Source organism: Zalophus californianus, chromosome 4 (genome assembly GCF_009762305.2).
Source record: "Zalophus californianus isolate mZalCal1 chromosome 4, mZalCal1.pri.v2, whole genome shotgun sequence".
Taxonomy (NCBI): Eukaryota; Metazoa; Chordata; class Mammalia; order Carnivora; family Otariidae; genus Zalophus; species Zalophus californianus.
The window spans coordinates 121,444,902-121,468,752 of NC_045598.1; the positions used below are offsets into that span (position 1 = coordinate 121,444,902).

At 44.1% G+C, this 23,851-nt stretch overlaps 1 long non-coding RNA gene across 1 annotated transcript; it reads left to right on the plus strand.

Annotated features, from left to right (window-relative positions):
- The first annotated feature begins 823 nt into the window (after positions 1-823).
- On the plus strand, positions 824-23,670 carry LOC113912508. The gene is made up of 3 exons (XR_003516862.2): positions 824-952; positions 2,073-2,215; positions 21,862-23,670. It is a non-coding gene; the product is annotated as an uncharacterized LOC113912508 (long non-coding RNA).
- The last annotated feature ends 181 nt before the right edge of the window (positions 23,671-23,851 follow it).

A 23,851-nucleotide genomic window follows, 5' to 3' on the forward strand; every position in this document is an offset into this window, starting at 1 on the left:
CTGTGTAATACCTGAGCAGGACAGCTCCACATCTGGAAATGCACTCTGTCATTCTATAGTACAGAAGAGCTTAAAAAAATGTATTTCCATATTTTTTTAAAGAGATTTTATTTATTTTTTTGACACACACAGAGAGAGTGCACGCACGTGAGTATGGGGGGGGGGGCAGAGGGAGAGGGAAAAGCAGGCTCCCTGCCGAGCAGGGAGCCCATGCGGGGCTCCATCCCAGGACCCTGAGATGTGACCTGAGCTGAAGGCAGATGCTTAACAGACTGAGCCACCCAGGTGCCCCTCTATACTGTTTTTTAAAAAATGATTGTTTTTCCAGCCATGTTTCTAACTTAGAGACTATTAGAAGATGTGGCTGAATGTTCACATGGTGGAACCACCTTTACCAGCGGGGGGCAGAGGGCTTTAGAGCTGAGCCACAAGAGCACCCCACAGCCCTGTCTGCAGCATCTGTCTCTGCCTTGGGAAGCTCCTCTTTTCAGGGCAGTGTTCCTTATTTGTCTATTCCACCCCACCCAAACCTGCCACAGGACCAGCACCCACCCCCACCTCTTGCAGGATGTTGCTCTGCCCGGAGGCCATTGTCCAAGGTGGCTGTGACCCCAGCTCAGGCAGCGATTTGGCTCCTTTAAGAGCCTGGGACAAGCTCCCAGAGTCCTGTGGCTCCCACCCCTCAGCAGCCAGCAGCAGAGCCCAGCTGTCGGCAGCCCCCCTCCCCCCCCCCCAACCTCCCTGTGTTTACATGCACGGTCACATGGTAACCTCTCCCAGCTCCTGGGCAGGCTGCACGGTTACCTCATCTGCAGTCCAATGACCTCATCCACGTAAAATGTGGCAAGTACGAGACGGGAGCAGAAAGGGCCCAGCTCCTCACCCGGAGCACCCCCAGGAGAAGCTGTCCTCCACGCTGGCTCAGGAAATCAGCCGGAGAACTGTCCATTTGGTAATTACTCCGGGGCAAGGAGCCGATTCATAAGTCAAGGGGATGCTTCTTCCTGGGAGTGGGGCTGGGAGGTGCCTGTGCGGAAATGTGTGCGCCCACACCTGGGAGTTGCTTATGTGGGTGGGGGGGGGGATTCCTGTCCTCCCCTGGAAGGACCCCTGACCCCAGGCTTAGGCAGAGCCACCATCCCCCACCCCAGCCGCTTAGGCACTTTGAAGATGTTGACACACAAACAGGATGAGAAATGCACCACAAAAGCAGAGACAGGCAAGTGTTCTCTTAACTTGGGGGTGGAAGCCTCACTAGACATTGTTTTTTTTTTTTATTTTATTGTTTATCACTTTCTTTGAATTATATTTGCTCTCCCCCTCCAAAAAATATTGCATGTGATGACTAGGAATATAAAATAAATTACCTTTGCCATAGGCTGCTGGGTTTATTAGCCCCTTTCTAGCTCTTCACAATGTAAAGGACAGGCTGACCTAGAGTGATCTCCTCCTTCCAGTGGGCTCGCTCTCCTCTCAGTAACGGGAGCTCTGCTATTTGTGCATTTAACAGCTTAACCCTTTGAGCTGCTCCAGAGCTCTGTATTCTTTCAGGGATTTTTTTTTTTTTTTTTTTTTTTGGAGGGAGAGCGTTTAGCTTTGGGTTGGCATTTAAATTTTAAGGCAGCTGATTTATATTCTCCATATCGTGTATATATTAAAAAAAAATAAACAGAGATGAAAACCAAGCCCAGGAAATAAAAATGGAAGAAACAACACCAAGTTCAATCGCTTGAGAGGTCAAGAATTTATTTGGATAAGATCTGGATAAGAATTTATTTGTGAAGGTCTTTCTGGGTGTGTGTGTGTGGGGGGGTGTACTCATTTTAAGGAGCAAATGTTAATAAACATACAGAAGCAACCCCCTGACTACACCGAGATCAATTAGTGAAATAAGACCCATCGCTCTTTTCCTTTAAATGCCTGACAAAACCAGTTATTAAAGGTGGGATCTAAGTCTTTTAGGGAGGGAAGCAAACGCTGCTTATAATGAGCCAAAGAGCAGAGGTCATTATTTCGATGGGGTGTTTGCTATTTACTCCCAGTCACACACTTGACATATTCTCTCTTATTAGCAAGGCTGCAGCAGTGGCGGAGAGTGTTCAAATCATTTCCCCCCCAAATCTGGACTCCAGGACACTCCCCCTGCCCACAGATGAATGCCCCCCAGCCTGTCCAGAGTCACCTAGACTGCGGGCAAATGGTTTTGCAGAGCAAGGTAAGCACTGTGGAGAACCCGAGACTGTCTATTTGAACAATCACGGGCCTCTGTGTGGCTCTGTGTCCGGCTGTGGAGTCCCGAGCAAGATGGTGTAATATGTGCATTTTACATATCAATGGCAGAGGAGGCTGTTTCCAGATGGCTGTACCTATTTCAAAGCCACCTTTTTATGCAGAAGGAAGACTGTGTGACCTCCCTCCAAGTAAATGTGTTTTGTAAGCCCTGGGAATGAATGCTGAAAAAATGGTCCTGGGCAATATTTCATGTCCAGTCCATCGTGTTGTGTGTGCACAGCTGTTAGGGGCTGGCATGTGGTAGCATATTAAAAGGAAGATTACCATTTCCCATTTTTCCCCCCTTTGGAAGGCTCGATATGCATATATGAAACTTGGGGAAAAAACGAGGCATAATGAGACAAGGAAGCCGGGTCTCGAGGCATTAGTCGGTGCACATCTGGAGTTCGTAGCATTCTAGAGATAGTTACTTATTCCCAGGAGCCACCGCCGGAGTGGGAATGGTAGCCCGGTATCCATGGTGAGCTTCCCTATCGCACTGTGCCAGGTGCGTGCGTGTGTTATTTCTTGGAAAGTCTGTCCTCTGAGGGGTGGGGAGGGGAGAGGACAAGAGGAGGAACAAACAGAAGGGAGGTAATTAGGCACCACCCTGCCCAGCGGAGCCCGCTCAGGCGGCTGAAATCAAGCGTGCGTACTGGTGGGGCGCGCGCCGAGTCAGGTGGTGCGTGCGGAGCCTTCAAGGCGCCTGCCAGCTCCGCGCTTGTTTCTATGGGGACAGGACCAGAGAAGAGAAGCCCTGGGGTCAGAAGAGGCACACGGATGATGGTACCAAGCAGGAAGGCTCTGGCAAGGGCCTTGCTACTGGCCTCCTTCGATGCGATGCTGGTCTCGAACTGACCCCTGAGTCCAGGCTGGGTGTTTTCGCCTTTAAGAAATTGGAAGTGTTTCAGGCCTACTAGACTGCTATTTAGAAAAAAAGACTTCGAGGGCTAGCTTGTTTACTGGTTAGCTGGCCGGCTGGTCTTTGGATTGCCACGTAATGGATAGAGAGGTGAGGGTCTGAGGGTCGGGAATGGTAGGGACCTGCCCTGCCTTACCGGAGAGGTAAGCCAGGAGCCCGGCGGGGAAGTTTCCCCAGGAAGAGAGTTCGGTAGAGTTTCACAGATTCATGGGACTTGTGCGTTTTTGTTTTTTGTTTTTTTTTCCACCTTCCAAGCTGCAAGATTGTGAGGTTCCAGATGCTCGGTGTAAAACAATGCCCCACAGGGGGAAGCCAGGGAGGGGAAGTGTGAGGTCCAGCTTGAGGCCACCCTAAAAAGGGCTATAAACAGCAGCTGCTTCTATTGTGTGTGCCAAGTGCTGCCTGTTAGTTTAGGACTTCTAACTCCTTGTTTCTTTCTCTGAAGCCAGATGTGACCAACAGGAGTCTGTCAAGTCAGGGGTGGACCCCAGATGGTGGGAATCCGGCAAAGGAAGGGGAGGGGCACGTGGAGGGGTACAGGCGCCGGGGAGGGAGAAGGCTGTGTGCCCTTTCTGGGGCACTTGGTCTTCCCCCGTCCCCATGTCTGGTCTGCGGTCCTGCCACCCAGCGTTCTAGGTTTGGCAGCTGAGGCAATGGCGGGGGGTGGGGGGCGGGAAGGGGGACCTGACATTGTCTGTGGGCACATGGACACACTTGGGGAGGATAGACAACAGTAGGGAAGTCCTACGAGGAGCCACGGTTAGGTAGCCCCCGGATGCAGGGCAGGAAGAGGGTGAACAAGAGAGCTCATGTCTTGGGTCCCTGCAGCCCTGGGTGATGAAACACAAGGATGTGGGCAGGAAAAGACAGAGATATTTGACTCAGTCCCACTGGCAAAGGGATTCATCAATTCCCCTGTTGATAGGAATAAATGTCAACTTCAGAGGCTTATCACTTCTAGTTAATCGTGTGTGTTTACCATTTCAGAATCTGTGGGTTCCATTTTCTTAACTAATGCCTTATTTCTCCCTCCTCTTGCTTTCTTTTCCCAAGGTAGAAAATCTTTTGAGATACAAATCAAAAGAACTGTCTCAAATAAGTGGTTCCTTAACTACTACAGCCAAGAGTCAGAAACAGAGAATGGGGAGATTAGGGAGGCAGCATCCCTTAAACAGAGCTTAGTCCTGTCCCCCCCACTTTAAAGGGAAGTGGACCAGGTAAATGAACGTGCACGCAACTGCCTCTTTTTGTGTTTCTTTTGTCTTCTCCTTTTCATAGAGATGATGAGAATCACATCTGCTGAGGTCCTCAACTCTGCTCCCGAAGCTATTTCTGTCACATGTCGTTATATAGCTGTTTCTGAATCACACAGCAGCGAATTCTCATCCACAGCTGGTAGAAGTGAGATAGGTGTAGCCATTGTGGAGAGCAATTCCAAAATCCTTAGCCAGCTTATATATTTTTATATTCTGTAACACAGCTATCCCAATATATGCCAGAGAAACTCTTGCATATGTCCATATGGAAACAGATGTGTAGGGATGTTTTTCCTCATGGCATTATTTTGGGTCCCAGAGAGTTGGAGGCAATGTAGGCATCCATCCTTTGGGGAATGGATGGATGAAATATGATAGAAGCTGATAGTGGAATACTATGCAGCAGTTGAAGCAATGGAAACAGGTTTTTATTTTTATTTTTATTTTTTTTTAATTTTATTTATTTACTTGATAGAGAGCGAGACAGCACAAGCAGGGGGAGCGGCAGAGGGAGAGGGAGAAGCAGGCTCTCCACTGAGCAGGGATCCCGATGCGAGACTCCATCCCAGGACCCTGGGATCATGACCTGAGCCAAAGGCAGACGCCCAACCGACTGAGCCACCCAGGCACCCCTGGAAACAGGTTTTTGGAAAGATGCTAAATGAAAAAGTAAAAAAAAGAACATCTATAGCCTGATATTATTTTAATAAAGTTTAGAAAAGCACACGTATACAAACACTTTATTTTTAAGATATGTACATCTCCAAGGGCAAATTCCTAATACATTAGATGGCTATCTATTGGGTGGGGAGAGAGGAAGGAGACAGGTCATGCGGATCAAGGATAAAGGAGAAAAATCCCAATAAAATTAAAGAAGGGAGAGGGTTTTTTTTCTTTAAATATTTAATTGTTATGTTAATCACCATACATTACATCATTAGTTTTTGATGTAGTGTTCCATGATTCATTGTTTGTGCGTAACACCCAGTGCTCCACGCAGAACGTGCCCTCCTTAATACCCATCACCAGGCTAACCCCTCCCCCCACACCCCTCCCCTCCAGAACCCTCAGTTTGTTTCTCAGGGTCCATAGTCTCTCATGGTTCATCTCCCCCTCCGATTTACCTGCCTTCATTCTTCCCCTCCTGCTATCTTCTTCTTTTTCTTTTTCTTTTTTTCTTAACATATATTGCATTATTTGTTTCAGAGGTACAGGTCTGTGATTCAACAGTCTTGCACAATTCACAGCGCTCACCATAGCACATACCCTCTCAATGTCTATCACCCAGCCACCCCATCCCTCCCACCCCCCACCAGTCCAGCAACCCTCAGTTTGTTTCCTGAGATTAAGAATTCCTCATATCAGTGAGGTCATATGATACATGTCTTTCTCTGATTGACTTATTTCCCTCAGCATAACACCCTCCAGTTCCATCCACGTCATTGCAAATGGCAAGATCTCATTCCTTTTGAGGGCTGCATAATATTCCATTGTGTATATATACCACCTCTTCTTTATCCATTCATCTGTCGATGGACATCTTGGTTCTTTCCACAGTTTGGCTATTGTGGACATGGCTGCTATAAACATTGGGGTGCACGTACCCCTTCGGATCCCTACATTTGTATCTTTGGGGTAAATACCCAGTAGTGCAATTGCTGGGTCGTAGGGTAGCTCTATTTTCAACTGTTTGAGGAACCTCCAAACTGGTTTCCACAGTGGCTGCACCAGCTTGCATTCCCACCAACAGTGTAGGAGGGTTTCCCCTTTCTCTGCATCCCCACCAACATCTGTCATTTCCTGACTTGTTAATTTTAGCCTTTCTGATGGGTGTGAGGTGGTATCTCATTGAGGTTTTGATTTGGATTTCCCTGATGCCGAGCAATGTTGAGCACTTTTTCATGTGTCTGTTGGCCATTTGGATGTCTTCTTTGGAAAAATGTCTGTTCATGTCTTCTGCCCATTTCTTGATTGGATCATTTGTTCTTTGGGTGTTGAGTTTGAAAAGTTCTGTATAGATTTTGGATACTAGCCCTTTATCTGATAGGTCATTTACAAATATTTTCTCCCATTCTGTCGGTTGTCTTTTGGTTTTATTGACTGTTTCTTTTGCTGTGAAAAAGCTTTTTATCTCGATGAAATCCCAATAGTTCATTTTTGCCCTTGCTTCCCTTGCCTTTGGCGATGTTTCTAGGAAGAAGTTGCTGTGGCTGAGGTCGAAGAGGTTGCTTCCTGTGTTCTCCTTTAGGATTTTGATGGACTCCTGTCTCACATTTTGGTCTTTCAACCATTTGGAGTCTGTTTTTGTGTGTGGTGTAAGGAAATGGTCCAGTTTCATTCTTCTGCATGTGGCTGTCCAATTTTCCCAACACCATTTGTTGAAGAGACTGTCTTTTTCCCATTGGACATTCTTTCCTGCTTTGTCAAAGATAAGTTGACCATAGAGTTGAGGGTCCATTTCTGGGCTCTCTATTCTGTTCCATTGATCTATGTGTCTGTTTTTGTGCCAGTACCGTACTGTCTTGATGATGACAGCTTTGTAATAGAGCCGGGAGTCCAGAATTGTGATGCCACCACCTTTGCTTTTCTTTTTCAACATTCCTCTGGCTATTCGGGATCTTTTCTGGTTCCATACAAATTTTAGGATTATTTGTTCCATTTCTTTGAAAAAAGTGGATGGTATTTTGATGGGGATTGCATTGAATGTGTAGCTTGCTCTAGGTAGCATTGACATCTTCACAATGTTTGTTCTTCCAATCCATGAGCATGGAATGTTTTTCCATTTCTTTGCATCTTCCTCAATTTCTTTCATGAGTATTTTATAGTTTTCTGAGTACAGATCCTTTGCCTCTTTGCTTAGATTTATTCCTAGGTATCTTATGGTTTGGGGTGCAGTTGTAAATGGGATCGGCTCCTTAATTTCTCTCTCTTCGGTCTTGTTGTTGATGTATAGGAATGCCCCTGACTTCTGTGCATTGATTTTATACCCTGCCACTTGACTGAATTCCTGTATGAGTTCTAGCAGTTTTGGGGTGGAGTCTTTTGGGTTTTCCACATAAAGTATCATATCATCTGCAAAGAGTGAGAGTTGGACTTCCTCTTTGCCGATTTGGATGCCTTTGATTTCTTTTTGCTGTCTGATTGCTGTGGCTAGGACTTCTAATACTATGTTGAATAGCAGTGGTGATAGTGGACATCCCTGCCGCGTTCCTGACCTTGGGGGAAAGCTCTCAGTTTTTCCCCATTGAGAATGATATTCACTGTAGGTTTTTCATAGATGGCTTTTATGATATTGAGGTATGTACCCTCTATCCCTATACTCTGAAGAGTTTTGATCAAGAAAGGATGCTGTACTTTGTCAAATGCTTTTTCTGCATCTATTGAGAGGATCATATGATTCTTGTTCTTTCTTTTGTTAATGTATTGTATCACGTTGATTGATTTGTGGATGTTGAACCAACCTTGCAGCCCAGGGGATAAATCACAGTTGGTCATGGTGAACAATCCTTTTAATGTACTGTTGGATCCTATTGGCTAGTATTTTGGTGAGAATTTTTGCATCCATGTTCATCAAGGATATTGGTCTGTAATTCTCCTTTTTGATGGGGTCTTTGTCTGGTTTTGCGATCAAGGTAATGCTGGCCTCATAAAATGAGTTCGGAAGTTTTCCTTCCATTTCTATTTTTTGGAACAGTTTCAGGAGAATAGGTATTAATTCTTCTTTAAATGTCTGATAGAATTCCCCTGCGAAGCCATCTGGCCCTGGGCTTTTGTTTGTTGGGAGATTTTTGATGACTGCTTCAATTTCCTTAGTGGTTATAGGTCTGTTCAGGTTTTCTATTTCTTCCTGGTTCAATTTTGGTAGTTGATACATCTCTAGGAATGCATTCATTTCTTCCAGGTTATCTAATTTGCTGGCATAGAGTTGCTCATAATATGTTCTTACAATTGTTTGTATTGTATTGGTTGTGATCTCTCCTCTTTCATTCATGATTTTGTTGATTTGGGTCATTTCTCTTTTCTTTTTGTAAGTCTGGGCAGGGGTTTATCAATCTTGTTAATTCTTTCAAAGAACCAGCTCCTAGTTTCGTTGATCTGCTCTACTGTTCTTTTGGTTTCTAGTTCATTGATTTTTGCTCTGATCTTTATTATTTCTCTTCTCCTGCTGGGTTTAGGCTTTATTTGCTGTTTTTTCTCTAGCTCCTTTATGTGTGGGGTTAGGTTGTGTATTTGAGACCTTTCTTGTTTCTTGAGAAAGGCTTGTATTGCTATGTACTTTCCTCTTAGGACTGCCTTTGCTGTATCCCAAAGATTTTAAACAGTTGTGCTTTCATTTTCATTGGTTTCCATGAATTTTTTTAATTCTTTAATTTCCTGGTTGACCCATTCATTCTTTAGTAGGATGCTCTTTAGCCTCCATGTATTTGAATTCTTTCTGACTTTCCTCTTGTGATTGAGTTCTAGTTTCAAAGCATTGTGGTCTGAAAACATGCAGGGAATAATCCCAATCTTTTGGTACCGGTTGAGACCTGATTTGTGACCTAGGATGTGATCTCTTCTGGAGAATGTTCCATGGGCACTAGAGAAGAATATGTATTCCGTTGCTTTGGGATGGAGTGTTCTGAATATGTCTGTGAAGTCCATTTGGTCCAGGGTGTCATTTAAAGTCTTTATTTCCTTGTTGATCTTTTGCTTAGATGATCTGTCCATTTCAGTGAGGGGGGTGTTAAAGACCCCCACTATTATTGTATTGTTGTCAATGTGTGTCTTTGCTTTTGTTATTAATTGCCTTATATAATTGGCTGCTCCCATGTTAGGGGCATAGATATTTACAACTGTTAGATCTTGGTGGATAGAGCCTTTAAGTAGGATATAGTGTCCTTCCTCATCTCTTATTACAGTCTTTGTTTTAAAATCTAATTTGTCTGATAGAAGGATTGCCACCCCAGCTTTCTTTTGGTGTCCGTTAGCATGGTAAATGGTTTTCCACCCCTTCACTTGCAATGTAGGGGTGTCTTTGGGTCTAAAATGAGTCTCTTGCAGACAGCATATCGATGGGTCTTGTTTTTTAATCCAATCTGATAGCCTGTGTCTTTTGATTGGGGCATTTAGCCCATTTACATTCAGGGTAACTATTGAAAGATATGAATTTAGTGCCATTGTATTGCCTGTAAGGTGACTGTTACTGTATATTGTCTGTGTTCCTTTCTGGTCTATGCCGCTTTTAGGCTCTCTCTTTGCTTAGAGGATCCCTTTCAAGATTTCTTGTAGGGCTGGTTTCGTGTTTGCAAATTCCTTTAGTTTTTGTTTGTCCTGGAAGCTTTTTATCTCTCCTTCTATTTTCAATGACAGCCTAGCTGGATAGAGTATTCTTGGCTGCATATTTTTCTCATTTAGTGCTCTGAAGGTATCATGCCAGTCCTTTCTGGCCTGCCAGGTCTCTGTGGACAGGTCTGTTGCCCATCTAATGTTTCTACCATTGTAGGTTACGTATCTCTTCTGAAGGGAGAGGTTTTGTATTGACCAATTACAATCTTGTGTCATGAACTGAAGGGGAAATGAACTCAGCTCTGTACCTGAGTTCCTATGTCTAAAAATCCTCTCTTACCTACCTATAAAATACCATAGCTTCTGACATAACAGGTACTACAGAAATGCATAAACACATTTCAATATCACTGTCAACAATCAATCATCAAATAGTCTTCAAACCTATGCTATGGGTTTAATCCTATGCTCAGTATGATGGGGCATGCGGAAGCATATGGTATTGTCCTTGTTCTTATCATGCAGCTTGGAAATTATGCATGAAATTATAGTGTGCAATTCCACAGTTTATAATTAAGGCCCAAGCTGTTTGAGACCTACCACGTGAGTTAAAAAAAAAAAAAAGTGAGGCCAAGAATAGTCAGGGAACATTTAAAGGAGGGAGAACCTCTGCCCTGGGCCATGAAGGACGGTAGACTTTGGCTTGGAGGAGGTGCCAATGGAACCACAAGTGGCGTAGCTAGACCCCCCTGAAAGGGGAAGGTTTGAGGTGTGGAGAAGGTGGGAAGTGCTGCACCCTTACCCTGTCTTCAGGCATTCATCTCTTGAGAGTTGTGCTTCCTTTCCCCTGGCTCTTCTGTCCCCTTGGGGTCCTCAGGAGGCCATTTTGTGTGACTTCCTCAGAGCCTCTCTTGTGCCTTGAGAGTGGGACTTGAGATTTGGCCACAGGGACGCATGTGTTGCACTGCATTCTCTGTCAGCTTTCTTTTCCATCTGACACTTGGGGCTGCCTCCTAGCTTCGCCTCCTTACAGAGGACGATGGGAAGGGGGCCTGTTTTAAAGTGACAATCCTACATGGGCAATATTACAAAGAAAAAACTTTTTTTAAGGTTTATTTATTTATTTTATAGAGAGAAAGAGAGAGAGACAGAGAGATAATGGCATGTGAGAGTAGCGGGAGGGGCAGAGGGAGAGGGGCAGGGAGAGAAGGAGACTCCCCACTGAGTGTGGAGCCCAACATGGGGCTCAATCCCATGACCCTGAGACCATGACTTGAGCCGAAATCAAGAGTCGGATGCTCAACTGACTGAGCCACCTAGGCGCCCTCCCCCCGTTTTTTTTAAGATTTATTTATTTTATAGAGAGAAGGAGAGAGTGAGAGAGCGAGAATATTAGAAAATTCTTAACCCACACACTTGTGGACAGACTGTCCACTGATCATTTGTCAAGATCTTTTCAAAAATCAAAATCATGCATGCATGAGTTTATTTTTTTTATTTTTATTTTTTTAATTTTTTAAAGATTTTTATTTATTTACTTAATTGACAGAGAGAGAGAGAGAGAGAGATAGCGTGAGAGGGAACACAAGCAGTGGGAGTGGGAGAGGGAGAAGCAGGCTTCTGGCTGAGCAGGGAGCCTGATGCGGGACTCGATCCCAGGACTCCAGGATCATGACCTGAGCTGAAGGCAGTCGCTTAACCAACTGAGCCACCCAGGCGCCCCAGCTATTTCTTTTTAAAATGTGACTAGCAATAAATGTAAAATTACATGTGGGGTGCACACTTTGTTTCTACTGGAGAGTGCTGCTCTGGATTATAGTTGTTTTGTGTCTTTCTTGGATCTGCATTACACGTGTCAGCCCCAATTCTCTACCAGTGTTCTAGATCGCCTCTTGAGGTGTGCATTCACATCAGACATTCTGTCTCTTCAGTATTCTGGGGGAATCTTTACTGAAGTCCTCTGACCAGCTCTTGTCTGAACTGGCAGCTGTCTTTCTGAGAACCCCCTTCACTAATGTTCTGGGAATTCCCTTTATTGTTCAACTGGGTTGAAGCCTGTGTCCCGGATTTCATATTTTCTTCCTTCTTGATTCATTCCTTTGTTTTATGAGGCACACTCTCCCAGGGGTTCCTAAAAAAAAGTGTGTGGGAGAGTCATGTTTCATATGTCTGAAAATGTCTTCATTTTGCACATGTTCATAATTTGGTTGGATAAGTTCAGCGTGGAGATGATTTTTTCAGAATTTGGAAGGCCTTGCACCATTGTCTTTTCGTGCCCTGTGTTGCTATGGCGAAGTTCTAAGTCATTCCACGATTTCTCGTTTGTATGGGACCTTTCTCTCTCTCAAACTCTGTCCCTCTCTTTCCTCCCTCCCCCTCCTTGCAGAATCTTCTTTTTCTAAGTAATGTTAGGAGGTTTCGTGATGATGTGACTTGGTGTGTGTCATACCCTTCAAGTGTGGGAAGTTCCCTTGAATTACATTATTGGTGATTTCCTCCACTTCATTTTCTCTGTTCCTTCTCTTTGGAACTCTTTGTTATTTGGAGGGAACAGCTCATTTTTGGTCTGTACTGGTCCTCTGGTTTTCTTGTCTTTCCTCTTTTATTTTTCTTCTCTGATGTTTGCTTTCTTTTCCAGAAAGTTTCCCCAACTTATCGTCCCACCCTTTTGCTGAGTTATTCACTCATGCTGTCATTTATTTAATTTCCAAAAGCTCTTTTTTTTGTTTTTGGACTACTCGTTCTTTTTAACAGCATCCTGTTCTTGTTTTATGGATGCAATGTTTTCTCCTATATCTCCTTCCTTATGGACAAAAATGATCATTTTGCTTTTTAGTTTTCTCCTCCCCTCATAATGTTTCCTCTAAATCTCCTTTCCTCTGTGTGTTTCATATTAAAAGTGTTGTCACAGGCCTAGGAATCCTGGGTTGGTTGTGTGTGTTTAGGACAGGGGACCGAAAGGTGATTGGAGGCTGCCTGTGGGCAGGGTCCTAATGAAAGGCAACTTCTCCCGTAGGGCTACTGTGGGGAGCTCTCCAGTGAGTTGCTTTAGGTCTTTCCCCTAGAGCTGGTCAGAATTCGCAGAGGAAATCTGCCCATGTCTTGCCTTTAGGGTCATGTCCTGGCTGCCAGAATTCTGGGAGCTGAGCTGGGGAAGATGGCTTGGGATTTCAACATTCACCAAACCCTGCTGTCTCTGTGATGCCCTCCAGGCTGCTGTGGGTTGCCTTTGCTGCTCTTGATTTCTTTTTAACAAACCACCTGAAACTTTGTGGCTTGGAGCCACCATTTTATTTTGCTTATAATATTGAGGGTCAGGAATTTGGTAGCTTGGCTGGGTGGTGTATCTCTGATCACATGGCCTTAGCTGGTGGAGCTGAGATGGGTGGCCCACTTCCATTCTGTCTTCTCACTCCCCAGGCATAGCCTCTCTCAATTTCTCTTTCTCTCTCTCTCCATGGTGTCTCACTCTCTGGGGTCTCTCTGCATGGCTTGGGCTTCTCCCAGCTTGGTTGTCTTAGGTGGTCATACCTTTTACATGGCTGCTGACTTCCAATACGCAGGAGCAAATCTTTCAGGCCAGCTGTGACCGGACCCGGCATAGTGTCATTTCCAGCATAGTCTATTGGTCAGTGAAGTCACACTGATCCTCTTGCCTCCTGCCTAGATTCAAAGATGTGGAGCAATAGACCCCTCTTCCTGATGAAAGAGGCAGGTCACATTGTATATGAGCTTGTGGGTTGGGAAATTTGCCATCTTTGGAAGTTTTAACCTGCCACCCTGCCCAGATTAAAGTCGTTTTGAACAAAATTCTAGTGAGCATGATTTTCGCCAATAGAAATATTTATCAATTGTTTCTTCTTTGTAGCCCTTCTCCATAATGTCCTTCCAACATGTTGAAAATCCAAATCAAAAATCCCTGCTTTTTGGAGCTTCCACGCTACTCCAAATCAGAGCCATTTGCTCTGATTCTTCAAAGTAGTTTTCTTTCCTTTTTTGTGTACCAATTCTTTTCCTGTATTCTGGGATTTTTATTTTGTTTTGATTTGCTTTTTCTTTCAAAAGGAGATCTATATTTACCTGGCTTGGAAATTTGAGATGATTTTGTCAGTGATTGTGTTTGTTCCTGTTCTGTTCTCTGAGTCCCAGAGGGAAAATTTTAAGTTTTTATTTCTCTGGTAACTGATGGGGGCCTTCCCCAAATCCCTCCAGGTGGCCAGCAGTTCTGTGTGTGAGGCACTGGTGTAATTTTCAAACTGCCCTAAGTTCCACCCACCGACCGTCTCACAGTCCTATTCTCTTGTAGTTCACGGGTGAGAATTTCCCGGGTCTTTGCGGGAAATTTCACTCACTTACTCCCAACGTGGCCTTTGTCAGTGCTGCATAGGTCTTCTTAGTACTTTGACCCCTCTGCTTTCACCTCCACCAAGTCGCGCCTACCTCCTCAAAGTTTCTAGCGTGTCAATACCATTCTTCCTTATTTTACATGAATGTTAAAGACTTTTCTCCCTGCTCAGGATGATTCTATGATTCTTCCAGTGGGATTGGGGAAGGGAGGGGCATTAAATGTGTCCGCTCGGATTGTCATCTGTAAGTCTCACTGGTCACTTTGTCCTTGGTTTTTATCAACCAGGTTTACTGGGACATGCTCCGAAGATTTGCTTCTGCCTGAGAGTGACTATTTTCTTTTCTCTGGCTCATAAGAGGTGCAAACGTAATAGCAGTGATTCTCAATCTTGGCCGCACATTAGGATCGCCTGGGGGGCTTCGACAAAATGCTGATGTCCAGGCTGCACCACCAGATGCTATGATTCCTATGACCTGGGATGGGGCCAGTCATCAGCTTTTGTAAAAGCTCCCCAGGTGGTTCTGATACTCAGCGGGCTGAAAACCATGGATCTTAGAATACTGGGGGCCTGTGCTAAGCCTTTGAGGCCCTTTGGAATGGGGAAAAGGAGGAAAAGGAAATAGGAGTAGAAAGGGAGTCATCGTAGGGTTTTAGTGCCTGCCTAACCTTATATTACCTCTTTGAGGCCCCATTTCACTCTCTATAAAGTAGCAATAATGATACCTGCCTCATGGCATTGAAGTAAGACGAAACTGCATGCTTGTGAAAGCAAATGTTTGTTACTTTTTTTTTTTTAAAAAGAGAGAAAATATAGTGCTAGAAAAGGAAGAGAAGTGACATGAAAGAAAAGAAAAATTTGTAAGATTGAGAACAATGGATGGTATCCCTTCCACTGGTGGTTGGACTTGGCGTGAATTGAAATCACTTCCTTTTTAATGGTGAGTTAACTGTCGGGGACATTCCAGGAAAGGAATCAAAGGTACCTAAATTTGGGCTCCCAATCTTTGAATGCTTCCTTCGCTCTATCAGTGGTCATAATTCCAGTGATGAGCTCACAGATTTCACCCTCATTAAATGTTATCTGTATTTCCTGCCTATCCTCCCAAAAGACCACCTGTAATGTAAACTCAGGATTAGTGGGCAGGGGGAGTAGATACTGAAGGAGGCTTATAATCTTTTCTGTAAAGTTTGTGCAAAGACCTCATGTCTAACTAGGGGCAAAAGAAGTCTCTGTCATGAAGCACCATTAACCGCTCTGCCTTCTTAAGTTGATTCCATAAGTAACACCTTTATACATTTAATTAATATATACTCAGTACTACAGATTTTGTGAGAATACGAGAATCTTGCTTCTTTCCCTTCCCCTTTACAGGGAGTTGAATTATGTATCCCCGTCAAAGGCCACATCCAAATCATAACCTTTGTGGGGTGTTTTCTCTGGCACCAGCCAATTCTCTAATTCTTCAACACCAAAACTGGTTGTCTAACAATTCAGTTACATTCTGATATGGATTATCCAAAGTTAGTGCAGACCCCACAGGCTTTTTTCTTTTCTTTTTTTTTTTTTTTAAAGATTTTATTTATTCATTTGAGAGAGAGAGAGAGAGAGAGAGAGTGCACAAGCAAGGGGAGAGGCAGAGGGAAAGGGAGAAGCAGACTCCCTGCTGAGCAGGGAGCCGGACTTGGGGATCGGGGATCGATCCTAGGGCCCTGGGGTCATGACCTGAGGCAGACACTTAACCAGCTGAGCCCCCCAGGCACTCCCAGACCCCACAGGTTAAGGGTTCAGTCCCGCAAGACTGCCCCACTTTGGATGCTGGTCATGAGTCTCAGGCCACCCAGACTTCTGACTGACCAGGTGTAAATTAAGGGTACTCACAACCCGCTCCTCAAGTTTGATAATTTGCTAGAATGGCTCACAGAACTCAGGAAAACAGTTTACCTATGTCTATTGGATTATTAGAAAGGATAGAATTCAGGAATAGCCAGATGAAAGAGATGCACAGGGCAGTATGGGGCAGGGGCATGGAGCTTCCACGCTCTCCCTAGCAGCACCACCCTCCCATCACCTCAGTGTGTTCAGCAACCCGAAACTCTGAATTGCATTGGTCAAGGGTTTTTACAGAGCTCGGATCTCCAGCTTCCTACCCTCCCCTTCCCAGAGATTGGTGGGTGAGGCTGAAACTTCCAACCCTCTAATTACTTTGTCTTCCTGGTGACCAGCCCTCTCCTGAGGGTATCAAGATTTCCTAAGTTACCTCATTAGCATAAACTCCAGTGTCATTGAAAGGGGCACATTATGAATAACAAAAGACACTCCTATCACTCAGGAAAACCCAAGGGTTTTAACAGCCCTGTGTCAGGAACCTGGGACAAAGACCAAATATATTTCATATTATACCACACCCATGATACCTGTGCTTGTGATTCTATTTGGGGAAATAGGTTTTTGCAGATGCAATTAAGTTAAAGATCTTGAGATAAGATTATCTGAGATTTAGGGGAGGTTTTAAATCCAGTGATTGGTATTTGTATGAGAGGTCCAGCATGGAGAGAGGCGCACAGAGGAGAAGGCCATGCGAAGACAAGAGACAACAGAGGAGTTATGCTACCATGGGAAAAGAAATGCTTAGAGTCACCAGGCCCCAGGTTGGAAGAGGCAAAGAGAGATTCAGAGCTTTTGGAGGGCGCCCTGACCTTGATTTTTGACTTCTAGTCTCCAGAACCATGAGAGAATAAATTTTTGTTGTTTTGAACCATCAAGTTTGTGGTAGTGTGTTATGGCAGCCCCAGGAAATGAATACACCCTTCCCCATACCCTCTTCCTTCTTCCTTCTTTAGCTTAATTATAACGTTTAAGAAATTCTTCTTCTTCTCAAGAGAGGTCTAATTGTGTGAGAGCATATGACATCCAAGTCAAGTGACCAAACAGGACCGTCAGACGGGGATGCCAGAAGCCACCAGGTGGCTGAGTGTTACGTGTAGAGTGCATGTAAGGACAGGGAGGTCAGGGACTCTTTTGTGGTCAGACTCAACGTTTCTCTTCATCAAACATTCCTTGATCCTGAGAACTGGCTTTCCTCTTCATGCTCCAGAAGATGCCTCTTTTATTTAGCAATATCACCTTGATCTCTCAATTCTGACCCTCCTAGACTCTTCTAGGTCAAAGATTTTTCTACATCATGCTTCCAGCAAATTTTATACTTGCCTGCTTCCTAAAGGGATTTTTAGAATATATATGACTTAGGGCGCCTGGGTGGCTCAGTTGGTTAAGCGACTGCCTTCGGCTCAGGTCATGATCCCGGAATCCTGGGATCGAGTCCCACATCGGGCTCCCAGCTCAGCCAGGAGCCTGCTTCTCCCTCTGACCCTTTCCCCTCTCATGCTGTTTCTCTCTCTCAAATAGATAAATAAATAAATAAATAAATAAATAAATAAAATCTTAAAAAAAAGTTTAGAATATCTATGACTTAAAGATGGCAGACAAAAATCACTGTGTTGTTTGATCTCTCATGAGAGACCATGAGACAGTCAAGATCCACATTGATGAAATGTTTTTTCATGTTTGGGAACTTTGAGTTAATTATTATTTTCTCTCTCTTGTTTCTAAATTAAAATCAATCACTACTGGATGACATCACAAAAAGATGGCAGAGTAGGAAGCTCTAGGAATCTGTCCCTTCACCAAAACAATGATTGAATTGGCAGGAACTGTCAGCCCATTCATGGACCAAAGCAGCTTCTGAAGGGATTTAAACAGACAGGAACTACTTTTTTTCTTCCCTACACCCCTTTTGCAAGGTGGACATTTAAGGAAATCTTTGTCAGGTTACTGGCTGATTACATAGAACAGAACAGAAACATCAGGGACCACACAAAGGAAGGAATACAACATGTTGCAAAAATAGTTTGGAAAAGTAACAAACAGTTGGCTTTAGCTTTCAACAAGTAAGATTCCAGAGGTGTAGGAGGGTTAAATCTCTAGAATTACCATAACTTAATACTCAGTGTTCAGTTCTCACAACAACATACAAAATCTACCAAAACAAACAAATAAACAACCCCCCTAAAAAACAAACAAACAAACAGACAAAATCTAAAGAAACACCACGAAAATATTGCCCACTCACAGGAGAAAACGAATTTGATAGAAATCATCCCTGAGGAATCCCTGACATTGGAAAGATTAGTAAAAGACATTAAATTTACTGTCTTCAATATGTTCAGTGAGAACTAAACTCACTCAGGAAAACAATGTATGAACAAAATGAGAATATCAACAAAGAAATAGAAATTAAATAAAGGAACCAAACAAATTTTGGAGGCAAGTACTACAACTGAAATGAAAAACTCACTAGAGAGGTTAAACAGAAGATTTGAACAGGCTTGGGGTGCCTGGGTGGCTCAGTCAGTTAAGTGGCTGCCTCCAGCTCAGGTCGTGATCCCAGAGTCTTGGGATCAAGCCCCACATTGGGCTCCTAGCTCAGTGGGGAGCCTGCTTCTCCCTCTGCCTGCCACTCCCCCTGCTTGTGCTTGCTCTCTCCCCACCGCCCCATGTCAAATAAATAAATAAAATCTTAAAAAAAAAAAAAGATTTGAGCAGGCAAAAGAAAGAGTCAATGAACTTGTAGGTAAGACACTGAACTTGTGTGAGGACCAGAAGAAAAAGAAAATGAAGAATAGTGAACTGAGCATGAGGGATGTGTGCAATATCATGACACATACTAACATACACATTTTGGGAAGGAGTGTTAGGAGAAGAAAAAAAAGGGAAGAAAGCAATTTGAATGAATAATGGCTGAAAATTTCCCAAATCTGAAAAAATACATGAACATACATGTCTAAGAGGCTCAATGAACTCCATGTAGGATAAACATAAAGAGACCCACACTGAGACATTATAGTCAAACTACTGAAACCCAAAATGAAGAGAGAATCTTGAAAGTGCCAAGAGGAAAGGGACTTACCATATTTGACAAATCCATAATAAGATTAACAACTTATTTCTCTTTTTAAAAAAATATTTGTTTATTTATTTTTAGAGAGAGAGAGAGAGCACACAAGCAGAGGGGGGAGGGGCAGAGGGAGAGGGAGAAGCAGACTCCCTGCTGAGCAGGGAGCCTGTCACTAGGCTCGATCCCAGAACCCTGAGATCATGACCTGAGCCGAAGGCAGACACTTAACCGACTGAGCCACCCAGGCGTCCCTAACAACTTACTTCTCTTCAAAAATCATGGAGGCCAGAGGCAGGGGGATGACGTATTTAAAGTCCTGAAAGAAAGAAACTCACCAACTGAGAATCCTGTATCTGGCAAAACTATCTTTCAAGAATGAAGGAGATATTAAGACATTTCCAGATAAACAAAAGCCGAGGGAGTTCAGTACTAGTAAATCTGCTGTATGATAAATGTTAAAGGGAGTCTTTTAGGCTGAAATGAAAGGACAGAGACTTTAAATCAATCAAAGCCATAAGAAAAAAAATGCAAAGAACACAGGTAAAGGTAACTGTCTAGGTAAGTATAAAATCCAGTATCATTGTACTTTTGCTATGGTTTATAACTTCTTTTTCCTGTGATTTAATTTTATGCAAATGCATAAAACAATGATTATAGGTCTATGTTAATGGGCATATAATGGATAAAGTTGTAGTCTGTGACAATAACAATGTAAAGGGGGAGAGATGGAGCTATTCAGAGCACACTTGAAACTCAGTTGGTATTACTCAAACTAGGTTGTTACAAGTTTAAGATGTTAATTGTAATTTCCAAGATAACGACTAATAAAATAACTTTAAAAATACAGGAAAGGCAAGAAGAGGGAATTAAAATGGCATACTACAAAATCAAACACTACCAAAACATGCTACATTTTTTTTTCAGAGTACCTTGTAATGGTTTTTCTATGTAGGTTCTCACAACCCAACCTGTGTGAGGGGAGTCAGTAACATACTCTACTCAGGCAGCTTGGAACACTTAGCTGTGAGATAGTGCACTGAACCAGATTTACAAGGCTAAGTGAAAACCTTGGGTTAAAGAAAGAGCACAAGAGAATGGAGAACACACTGGACTAGAAGACAGTAGAGGTAGGTTCTAGCTGCTTGTGTTCTTTGCTGCTGACAAGCCATATGACAAAAGAAAACTCTTAGTTTTCTTTTTCCCTAAAGAAGACGATGTTGGACTAGATAATCTCAAAGGTCTTTCCAGTCTGCTGATGAGCACCAAGGTTTGCATGGTAGGGCATGCCCTCTGAATTAAAGGGCATGAGTAATGGAGACTTCTTTCTACTCATCCCCAGTGCAGATGTGCATTCTCTGAGGCTAATTTTATTTTTTATTTTTTAAAAAAGATTTTATTTATTTATTTGACAGAGAGAGAGAGAGAGAGCGAGCACAAGGAGGCAGAATGGCAGGCAGAGGGAGAGGGAGAAGCAGGCTCCCCCGATGAGCTGGGAGCCCGATGCAGGGCTCGATCCCACCTGAGCCGAAGGCAGATGCCTAACCAACTGAGCCACCCAGGCGACCCTCAGGCTAATTTTTAAAGGGGTGAAAGTGTCATATGGCTGGAAGGGACCTTGCTAAAGGACTTAGTGGAAGAGGAACGATATCCACCACAATACTGATACCTTCTGTTTGTGTAGCATTTCTGAGTTACCTCCAGAAGCAGCATGCCCTATATATATATATTTTTTTAAATTAATTATTATTATTATTATTATTATTTTGGTGGTTAAACAGTTTTATTTTCTGGAGAATGCTGGGAACAGAGGCTGGAAGCCCGCTAGGGTGGCAAGGCAAGGTGGGCCCTCACTCTTGGCTTTGGCAGGCGGGTGGTGATGCCACCACTGGCCAGGGCGAGGGGGAGGCCCCCGGGCAGGGCAAAGCAGTAACTGAAGCTGCCCTGGCAGGCGCCTGGCCAGGAGCTCCAGGGTGTGAATCATAGCATGACCAATATCACTTTGAGTCTGTGAGTCAGGTAAGGCAGACATTCAGTTCAAGTAAAGGAATATTTATTGAAGGTCCTCTGTGTGCCAGGTAATGTGCTCAAACCTGCACACGGAAGAAGAAGAGCCCTGCCTTTAAGGAGCCCGTGTAGTCTATCTACGGAGAAGACTGGTACTTAGTGAGGCCGGGTTTTGTGAATGACATCACATGAGAAGAGGCAGAGCTGGGCAGGAAGCCAGGCCTGATTTCTCGACCAGAAAGGGCATCAGGCTGCCACTGGATTAGCTCATCCACCATTTTCTTGATTCCGGAAGAGGCGGCTCTTGAACTTCTTTTGGAAATAAATCAGGTCGGGCACACCTGCCTGTAGGGATTCAGCTCTGATCGGTAGCCTGAGTATCTCACGTTGAAGTTAACACTTATTTCCTCTTGTTCTAGTTAATTGAAAAACACACAGTCCCTGCCCTTTTTCACTTCTGGTCGGTGACAGAAGTTCCTCATTCAACACTTTGCACAACACATAAATACGGCACCCTTGGGGCAGGATGAGAGGCTTAGGAGGGGCAAGCAGAGCAACTCACCCAAGCTCTCGGGGACAGTCAGGGCTCAAGAACCAAGCGTGTTCTGGTGGCAAGGTTTGCAAAGCTTGTACTTTCTTCACCTGGACGTGAAGGAACAGGCCCTGTTTCTCTCCCAGGCCTTGGCAAAAACTTCATTTTTCAAAGGCCTTGCTTTCTCTTTAACCGTCACATTAACTTTTATCTGATTATTTTAATGGGCTTTGGCATGGACGTCTATTTTAATTTGGTGCTATTTCTGTCACATCTTTAAAATCATTTTATGTCCCTTCCTGAAGGCCAATGAAGAGTTAAGAAGCATAGAGACCAGTGGGCTGAATGGTGGCCCCCAGAAGATCAGGCTCTGATCCCTGGAATCTGTAGACGTTACCTTATTTGGAAAAAAAAAAAGATAGCCTTTGAAGATGTGACTAAGTTAAGAACCTTGAGATGGGGAAATTACCCTACGTTATCCACTTGGGCCATCAATGCCGTCAACATTGTCCTTGTAAGAGAGGGGCGGAGGGAGCTCACACACACAGAAGAGGAGAAGGTGATGTGGAGACAGGAGCAGAGATTGGAAGGATGTGGCCAGAAGCGAAAGAATGCTGGCAGCCACTAGAAGCTGGAAGAGGCAAGGGATGGACTTTCTTCTACAGCCTCCAGAGGGAGAACCACTCTGACGACATCTTGATTTCTGCCCAGTGAGACTAAGGCTGAGTTTCTGCCTCCAGAACCATAAGTGCATATAAATTTCTGTTGCCTGAAACCACTAAGGTTGTGGCTATTTGTTATATCTGCCACAGAAAACTCACACAGGGACAAAAACGTTCCGGCCTCTATTGTTGGAACAGTCTGGCAAAGCCTATGGCTCCTTTCTCAGCAAAATGGTTTCAGATCATAAAATAAAATATGTAAGACCATGCAGAAAGGCAAATATATTGAAATATGGTTGTTAGAACATAGGAAAACAACTCCATACAGCCTTGAGTGCGCTAATCAAGATGACACATTTCAGATAGACAAGTTAGAGCTGATTTTATTTTATTTATTTTTAAAGATTTTATTTATTTACTTGACAGAGAGAGACACAGTGAGAGAAGGAACACAAGCAGGGGGAGAGGGAGAAGCAGGCTTCCCATGGAGCAGGGAGCCCGACATGGGACTCCATCCCAGGAGTCCATGACCTGAGCCGAAGGCAGATGCTTAACCGACTGAGCCACCCAGGCGCCCGAGCTGATTTTGTTTTTGAGAACCAGTGAAGGCCACTGTTGTCGGGCTGGCTGGAGTCACACATTGTGTTGTGGAGTGGCCTGCTGTAAAGGAGGTTGAGAACACACATGATCTCCGGCTATTGTTTTGAAGTAGGGTTCAAAGGCAAGTGTGCCAAGATATGAAAAGTAACTGCAATGGCATCATGTAAATAGCCTGTGTTCACTGAGACCCAGCCTCAGGAATTGCTAATGCTCTGTGGTTTGCTGCCTATATTCCCCGGTTGAAATACTGAATGTCAGATGGTGCACGTCAGGTACAGGACCCCTGGCTCACAGAAAGACGAAGCAGGAGCCCTAGCTTGAGTGGCCACTGCATGGAGCCAGGGCTGGAGGGGGGCCGAGGAGGACCAGGCAGGCCCTTGGCTTGTGTGGGAGCTGGGCCCCCCAGCCAGGCCCTGTGAGAGGCGGCAGCTCACAGGAGCTGCCCGGGGATAAAGCAGGCACAGCAAATTGGACAGGGTGTCAGGTTGACTATGAAATATGACGGATCAACAGCCGAGGCTGGTGGTATGACCTGCTTTCAGACACTTCATTTAGAAGTTATCATATTGCTGGATGCTTCCTATAATTTGTGATGATGCTGATTGTGATAAATTGTGAGTTTCTGGCAAACTCCCCCAGCCCACTCCAATGGCTGAACAGAGAAAATGTGTAATTCTATGGGAACATTCATGCCACGAATGAGAGCTGGGATCTGCCTGTAAACAGAATGCTCAGTCCGTGAACAAAGTAATTAAATCAAGCTAATTAAATCACAATAAAAATAATTTTAATTTAATTAATTTCTCTGCACTGATTGAACATTATGTTGCAACTATGAGGCTTCCTGAACACTAATAGAATTTAGGGGCTGGGACACTGAAGTTGTGGTCACTGGTGTGGTACGTGGGTTATTGTTAAGGGAATGAAATTAAATACGTTTAACGAGATGCCGAAATGTTGACTGAGCCACAAATAGAAAATGGTTTTGGAATTAAGATAATGAGGTCTTTTCCTTTCCCAGTTAGGCTTCTGT